Raw genomic sequence first — 7782 nt, 5'->3', positions numbered from 1 at the left:
TATATAATTGTACCAAGTCGAATGACTAACATCTCTAATTATATTAAATTTTTAAAAGTATTGTCTCAATACATCATGTGCAAATCAAACAATAATTTTGAAAATATCTGATTGAAATAAAGTTTAAATGACACGTATTGCAGTTTTTCTAAAATCAGGTCTGATCAGTTAATTGAAATAAAAATAATGAAATAAATTATATTTAAAACATACATGCTGTAAAATTAAATCAAGTCGAATTATTAATATCTTAAATCACATTGGAGTGATAAATATATTATTTTGGTGACCAAATTTGAGTCAAGTAACAATTTTGAAAGCACTTGATCACGATTAAACTTCAGCAAGACTTGATGAAATTATATTTAAGTTCAATATAATTAGTCAATTAAAAATAATTGGAAGTCCCTATTTATTGAAATTATATTTAAAATTCACAAATTAGCATGTCGTATTGAATTGAAACGAACGATTAATAACTCTAATTTACACTAAATTAACATTACTATAAAATTTTTTTGCTCATGGTAAAAATTAATTACTAGCTATAAAATTTTATAATAATATTAATTTATTGGCTAAATCATTTCGTCATGATAAATAATTACTCTCCCCCCCCCCCCCCCCCCCCCCCCCACACACACACAATTTCATATAAGTGGTGTTTTAATATTTTTTATTTTGTTCCTTAATAAATTGTGTTTTAAATAATCAAAAAGACATTAATAATGCTCTTCCAATTTTATGATTATTTAGTTGAAGAAAAGTTTACAGGACTAAAAAATTATTAAAGAGTTACGTCCTCATCAAGGTATTTGTCAAGAATAAGTTCTTCCATTTTTTTAGGAATGATTGATTTCTCAATAGTTGTACGAAAACTAAAAATACCATTATTTAGGAATTGAGGAAATATAACTATTATTAAGCCAATTATTGCCACGGTATTTTGGCACTTAAAACCAAAATATTTATTAGCTATAATATTTTATTTTAAATAATATTTTTATGGTTAAACGGTCACTACTGCTAAGATAAGTTTTTACACATTGCAACAATTAATAGTTAGCTACGTAATTGCAACAATTAATAGTTAGTTACGTAATTTTACTATGCAAAAATTTTATGGCTATATCATCAACTATTGAACTATTTTTTCGTAACTTGAAGCAAATGGAGGCAAGGCACTCCACCCTCCTCTTTGTTGTACAATATTTGATATTGAATAAAGGAGGTAGGGGTCTACACCTAACCCCCTAACCGCTACAGGGAATACCTGTGTGGTTGGCTTATATTAGAAAAAAAAGTGTTGTTATTGGGAAGTTGGGTAAGAGAATTATGTTATTTTTTCTCTTTGCTGCTCTTAACGTTATGTAACTATAGTATCATAAATTATTGTAATATCTTGATTAAAGATTTCTTAATGGTGTGTAAGTCAATAAGGATCGCAGCGAGTAATAGTATATCTCTCTTCTCCATTAAAGTCACGAGAAAAACTTTTAGCAGAGTATAGTTTTGCCTTTGCAGTAGAAGCTATAAGTAGTAATTAAAGGTAAAATAGAAATGATAATTCTATTGAACTAATGACTAATGAGTAAAGAATTTAATGGAAAACATTTAAGTACCAACGAAATCCTATTAAGTAAGATACATGACAAAAACAAAACAAATAAAAAAAGAAGAAAACTACTACATTATCTATCCTATTCGTAATGAATATGCTTTACTTAGATTTGGTCCTGCTTCACTGTTGAGGATGAGAGCAATAGTCCCTCACCTTGCTTAGGAAAATTGGTGACATTCCGAAGCCTCCTTTGTAAAAGGAATCATCTGAAATTGTTGAAAGGACTTTGCAGCATTCTGTGGGTAATGAAACCTTATCCTCATAAAAGGAAGTGAGCAAACCTAATTCACAACCTTCAACTGGGATGCAACAATCCTCAACGTCATCGTCAACGGGTAATGATAGAGCCTTGTGTGGTGGCAAAACCACATGATCATCAAAGGGGATGGAGTCACAATAATTGGTGAAGCCGTGTGCGATGACGGAGCCGCATCACTATAACGAGACATGAAGTTGCACGTACATCCGGGGGCTGACAATGCAAACACTATACATGATGATGGTGCCACCATCGAGCTGAGTGCCACAACGAAAAGAACCAACAACAAAAATGTTATCTTCCACAATACGGGTACGTAGAATCTGTATAATAGAATAACAACTTCAACTCGAGTTCAAGTATGAACAAGAACATAGTGAAGTTGAACAAACACCCTCAACACAAGATCAAAATGACATTTCCAAGATTAGATGAAGTAGAAAGGAATAAGGCCAAGTAGTCCGAATTCACGGATTTTCCTTAAGGAAATAATTCCCCTCACTGTACCCGAGGTTGCGGAATTTTCCCTCCCAGGATAAAATGGCCAATAATTCAAGTATAGCGGTACCTCAAATACTTGAATTCTTCGAACGCACTCTCGGTTTAATTGATCACAAAGAGTATTTAGAAGACAAGAAGATTTATGTGTAATCTGAAATTTTTTTCATGCTCTAACCTATGGAAGAAAACAGGTTATTTATAGCCACAACATACCCCTCCGAAAAGGTGGCATTGGTTCAATTTTAGAGGTGTGTGTCTTTTCCTGAAAAATTACATGGCTGCAGTATTTCATTAGTGCTGAACCAGTGTGCAGTATTTTACTGCAACAGTGCACCTTTTCACGAAACAGTGGCACCATTTTGATAAAGTGTTGCAGCAATTCATGAAGCAATGTACCGGTTCACTTGAACCAACACCTGTTCCTGCGTTTCTGCATGCATCAGAAAACGTTTCAGCATTCCGCGATGAAACATCACAACTGTTCGCTGAAACAGTGTAAATAGTGGCATTTGTATGCATGTATGGAGTCAAAAACATTGTGCAGAAAAATTCTATTGCGTTTCCCTTTGGCATTCTTTGGAATTCAAACAAAGTTTGTCTAAAAAATAGATCTCATCGATCGATCATTTGACAAATCCAAATCTGATCCGAGCGAGCGACGACGATGGCGTGAGGCATCTCTTATTTCTTGCCTCACTTGCCATGTGGATTAAGTATTCATCATTATAAATACTCCAAATTCTCACCAATGTGGGAGAATTAGTGAACTTTCCAATTTGGGAGTACACCTTCTAAATTGGTGTCTCCTTCTTCCACCATTTTTTTTCTCCATTTTTTCATTCATACCTTTTCATTACTATGAACCCAACAATCCCCCACATGAATGGGGAATGGCTATTTTTCGTAAAACTTTTATGGACAAGTATGTGATCATCAAGCAAAGACTGATTGCATCTGGATAAGTGGGTTTCCCTTTGAACTTTCCGTAGTGAACATGCATCAGATGCACTCGGTCAATCGGTAGATTTAATATCTTTGAACCGTCGAGATTTAATGTACACCTAAACAACACATGTCACACAACCAGCCTTTTACCGTTTATGGTTCTTACGGTTTTGTTCTTTTCAGCCATGAACATATTCCGGTTTTCATGAGAGCTTAGAGAATAGGCCTTTACTAGCATTCTCTTTGAAGCGGCTTCCACTTCGCTCATATAGGTGATTTCTAAAAGTTCAATCCTGTAGATTAAACTATTTGGTCAAATCTGCCAAATTTAGATAATCATTAAAAGACTTTTCACCTTAAGTCTTATCCTTGTTTACTATACATTGTCTACATCATGAGAATATGTTGGGTAATTGACAATGTTGAACCTGTCAGACACAACTTTGTTTGATCTCCTTGAACCTAGCTCTTGGGAACTCCAGTCTACTAGGTAGAGTTACCGTTATGCTGACTTGTCCTCGACCTTAAACCCATCCCCTTGGATGTTTTTTCTACTTCTTTTCTAGATAGGCCTTTTGTAAGTGGATCCAACACATTATCTTTTGACTTTACATAGTCTATAGTGATAATTCCACTAGAGAGAAGTTCTCTAACGGTATTATGTCTCCGTCTTATATGACGAGATTTACCGTTATACATCACTCTCTCTGCCCTACCAATTGCCGATTGGCTATCACAGTGTATACATACTGGTGCCACTGGCTTGGGCCAATAAGGAATACCTTCTAAGAAATTCCGGAGCCATTCTGTTTCTTCACCAGCTTTATCTAATGCGATAAATTTAGATTCCATTGTAGAGCGAGCGATACAAGTCTGTTTGGATGATTTATAAGAAACTGCTCCTCCACCGATAGTAAATACATATCCACTTGTAGATTTTACTTCGTTCGATCTGGTGATCCAATTTGTATCACTATATCCTTCAAGTACCGCAGGATATTTATTGTAGTGCAAAGCATAGTTTTGAGTGTATTTAATATACCCTAAAACTCTTTTCATTGTCATCCAGTGAGTTTTATTGGGATTACTCGTGTACCGACTCAACTCACTGATAGCGCATGCTATGTCGGGTCGTGTACAGTTTATTATATACATTAAATATCCCAATACTCTTGCGTACTCCAATTGCGAGTCACTTTCACCTTCACTTTTTCGAAGTGCAAAGTTCGCATCCAATGGAGTTTTGACAATACCGAATTCCATATACTTGAACTTGTCAAGTACTTTTTCAATATAATGAGATTGTGACAGTGCCAACCCTTGTGGAGTTTGATGGATTCTTATACCTAAGATCACATCTGCAACTCCAAGGTCTTTTATATCAAACTTGCTCTCGAGCATTCGTTTGGTTGCATTTATGTCACAAATACCTCTGCTGATGATCAACATATCATCCACATATAAGCAAACAATGACTTGGTGATTTGGTGTGTCTTTAATATATACATATTTATCACATTCATTTATCTTGAATTCGTTTGCCAACATGGTTTGGTCAAACTTCGCATGCCATTACTTAGGTCCTTGTTTTAGTCCATAAAGTGACTTAACAAGTTTACACACCTTATTTTCTCTTCATGGAACCACAAAACCCTCAGGTTGTTCCAAGTATATTTCTTCCTCCAAATCTCCATTTAGGAATGCGGTCTTCATATCTATTTGATGAATTTGAAGATCATATACCGCCGCCAAGGCAATTAATATTTGAATCGAGGTTATCCTTGTTACTGGCGAGTATGTATCAAAGTAATCAAGGCCTTCCTTTTGTTTGAAGCCTTTTACTACAAGTCTTACCTTGTATTTGTCAATAGTACCATCCGCCTTCATTTTCCTTTTGAAGATCCATTTAGAACCTAAAGGTTTATTTTCGGGAGGAAGGTCAACCAATTCCCATGTATGGTTGTGTAAGATTGAATCTGTCTCACTATTGACTGCCTCTTTCCAAAAGGATGAGTCCGATGACGACATCGCTTCTTTAAACGTTTGAGGGTTATTTTCTAAGAGAAATATTACAAAATCCGATCCAAACGAAGTTGACGTTCTTTGACGTGTACTACATCTTGGATTTTCTTCGTTATGTACATTCTCACTTGGTTCATCTCGAGGTTGTTTAGATCCTCCACTAGACTGTTCATGTCTAATTTTATACGGGTAAATATTTTTAAAGAATTTAGCATTATCTGATTCAATTACCGTATTTTCATTTATATCCGGATGTTTGAATTTATGAACCAAAAATCGACATGCTTTACTGCTTTTAGCATATCCTATGAACACGCAGTCTACCGTTTTAGGTCCTATTTTAACCCTTTTAGGTATAGGAACTTGAACCTTTACTAGACACCCCCACACTTTGAAATATTTCAAGTTAGGTTTCCTTCCTTTCCATTTTCCATAAGGAATTGATTGTGTCTTACTATAGGAAACTCTGTTGAGTATACGATTGGCCGTAAGGATAGCCTCCCCCCATAAGTTTTGCGGTACATCGGAACTTATAAGTAAGGCATTCATCATTTCCTTCAAAGTTTGATTTTTTCTTTCCGCAATTCCATTAGATTGAGGTGAATACGGGGCCATAGTTTGATGGATTATTCCATTCTCTACACATATTTGCGCAAAGGGAGATTCATATTCTCCGCCCCTATCACTTCTTATCATTTTGATCTTTTTGTCTAATTGATTTTCAACTTCAGTTTTATATTGCCTAAATGCATCTATTGTTTTATCCTTACTATTTATCAAGTGGACATAACAATATCTAGTGCAATCGTCAATAAAAGTTATGAAATACTTGTTCCCACCACGAGAGGGTGTTGACTTCATATCACAAATGTCAGTATGTATTAAGTCTAAGGGATTGGAATTTCTTTCAACGGACTTATAAGGATGCTTTGCATACTTTGATTCCACACACGTTTGACACTTTCATTTATTGCACTCAAAGTTTTGCAAAACTTCTAAGTTAATCAGTTTTCGTAGCGTTTTGTAATTAATATGGCCTAAACGTTCATGCCATAAATCATAAGACTCAAGAAAATAAGACGAATTCAAACTTTTATTCATTTCAACAGTCATTACATTCATCTTATAAAGGCCCTCCGTGAGATAGCCTTTTCCTACATACATTTCTCCTTTACTAACTATAATTTTTCTAGAAACGGTTACACATTTGAATCCGTTCTTATCTAGGAGTGAAACAGAAATTAAGTTTCTACGTAACTCCAAAACATATAGCACATTGTTCAATGTCAAGACCTTGCCGGAAGTCATCTTTAGGCAAATTTTTCCTATTCCCTCCACCTTAGCAGTAGCGGAGTTGGCCATGTAAAACATTTATTCTGCTTGACCTAGAGCAAATGACGAGAACAACTCTTTGTTTGCGCAAACATGGCGTGTGGCACCTGAATCCATCCACTATTCGCGTGGATTCCCCACCAAGTTGCATTCTGTGAACATAGTACACAAATCATCATATTCTTGGTTGGACTCAATCATATTCGCTTGGTCCTTTTTCTTGCCTTTCTTCGGGGTTCGACAATCTATGAACTTGTGGCCAATTTTGCCACAATTGAAGCATTTTCCCTTGAACTTTTTCTTGGGTTGATTGCTTCCATGTTCAACTTTCTTTCTTTTCTTCGAGTTGTTTTGGCCATCTTCTACAATATGTGCTCCACTCATTGTAGAATTTCCCTTTGACGTTCTTTCGGCAGCTTTATTGTCCTCTTCAATACGAAGTCGGAAAATAAGATCTTCAACATTCATCTCCTTGCGCTTATGCTTTAAGTAGTTTTTGAAGTCTTTCCACAAAGGTGGTAGCTTCTCAACTATTGCTGCTACTTGAAAAGCATCATTCACAATTAAACCTTCTGCTAGGAGATCATGTATGATGACTTGCAACTCCTATACTTGAGAGACAACAAATTTGCTATCAATCATTTTGAATTCCAGGAACCGTGCAACAAGGAATTTCTTAATTCCTGCATCTTTAGTTTTATATTTCCGTTCAAGTGCACCCCACAGTTCTTTTGATGTCTTGGTACCACTATAGACATTATAGAGGTCGTCTTGGAGACCACTCAGAATACAGTTCCTGCAGAGAAAATTCGAATGTTTCCAAGCTTCTACAATAACGAAGCGGTCCTTATCCGAGGTTTCCTCGGGCACCTTAGGAGCGTCTTCGCTAGTGAACCGTTGTAGACATAAAGTAGTGAGCTAAAATAACATCTTTTGTTGCCACCGCTTGAAGTCAATGCCAGAAAATTTTCCTGGCTTCTCCGTCGGTGCCATCATTGGCGGAGCATTTGTGTGACTTGATGTGGCAATATTATTTGCCCCCATAGACATTGCCACATCCATCATTTGACTTTTAGTTGTCATTTTTTCTATCACCACAAGA

This window comes from Capsicum annuum, chromosome 1, assembly GCF_002878395.1.
Source record: "Capsicum annuum cultivar UCD-10X-F1 chromosome 1, UCD10Xv1.1, whole genome shotgun sequence".
Taxonomy (NCBI): domain Eukaryota; kingdom Viridiplantae; phylum Streptophyta; class Magnoliopsida; order Solanales; family Solanaceae; genus Capsicum; species Capsicum annuum.
Note: the sequence above shows the minus strand (reverse complement) of the source record.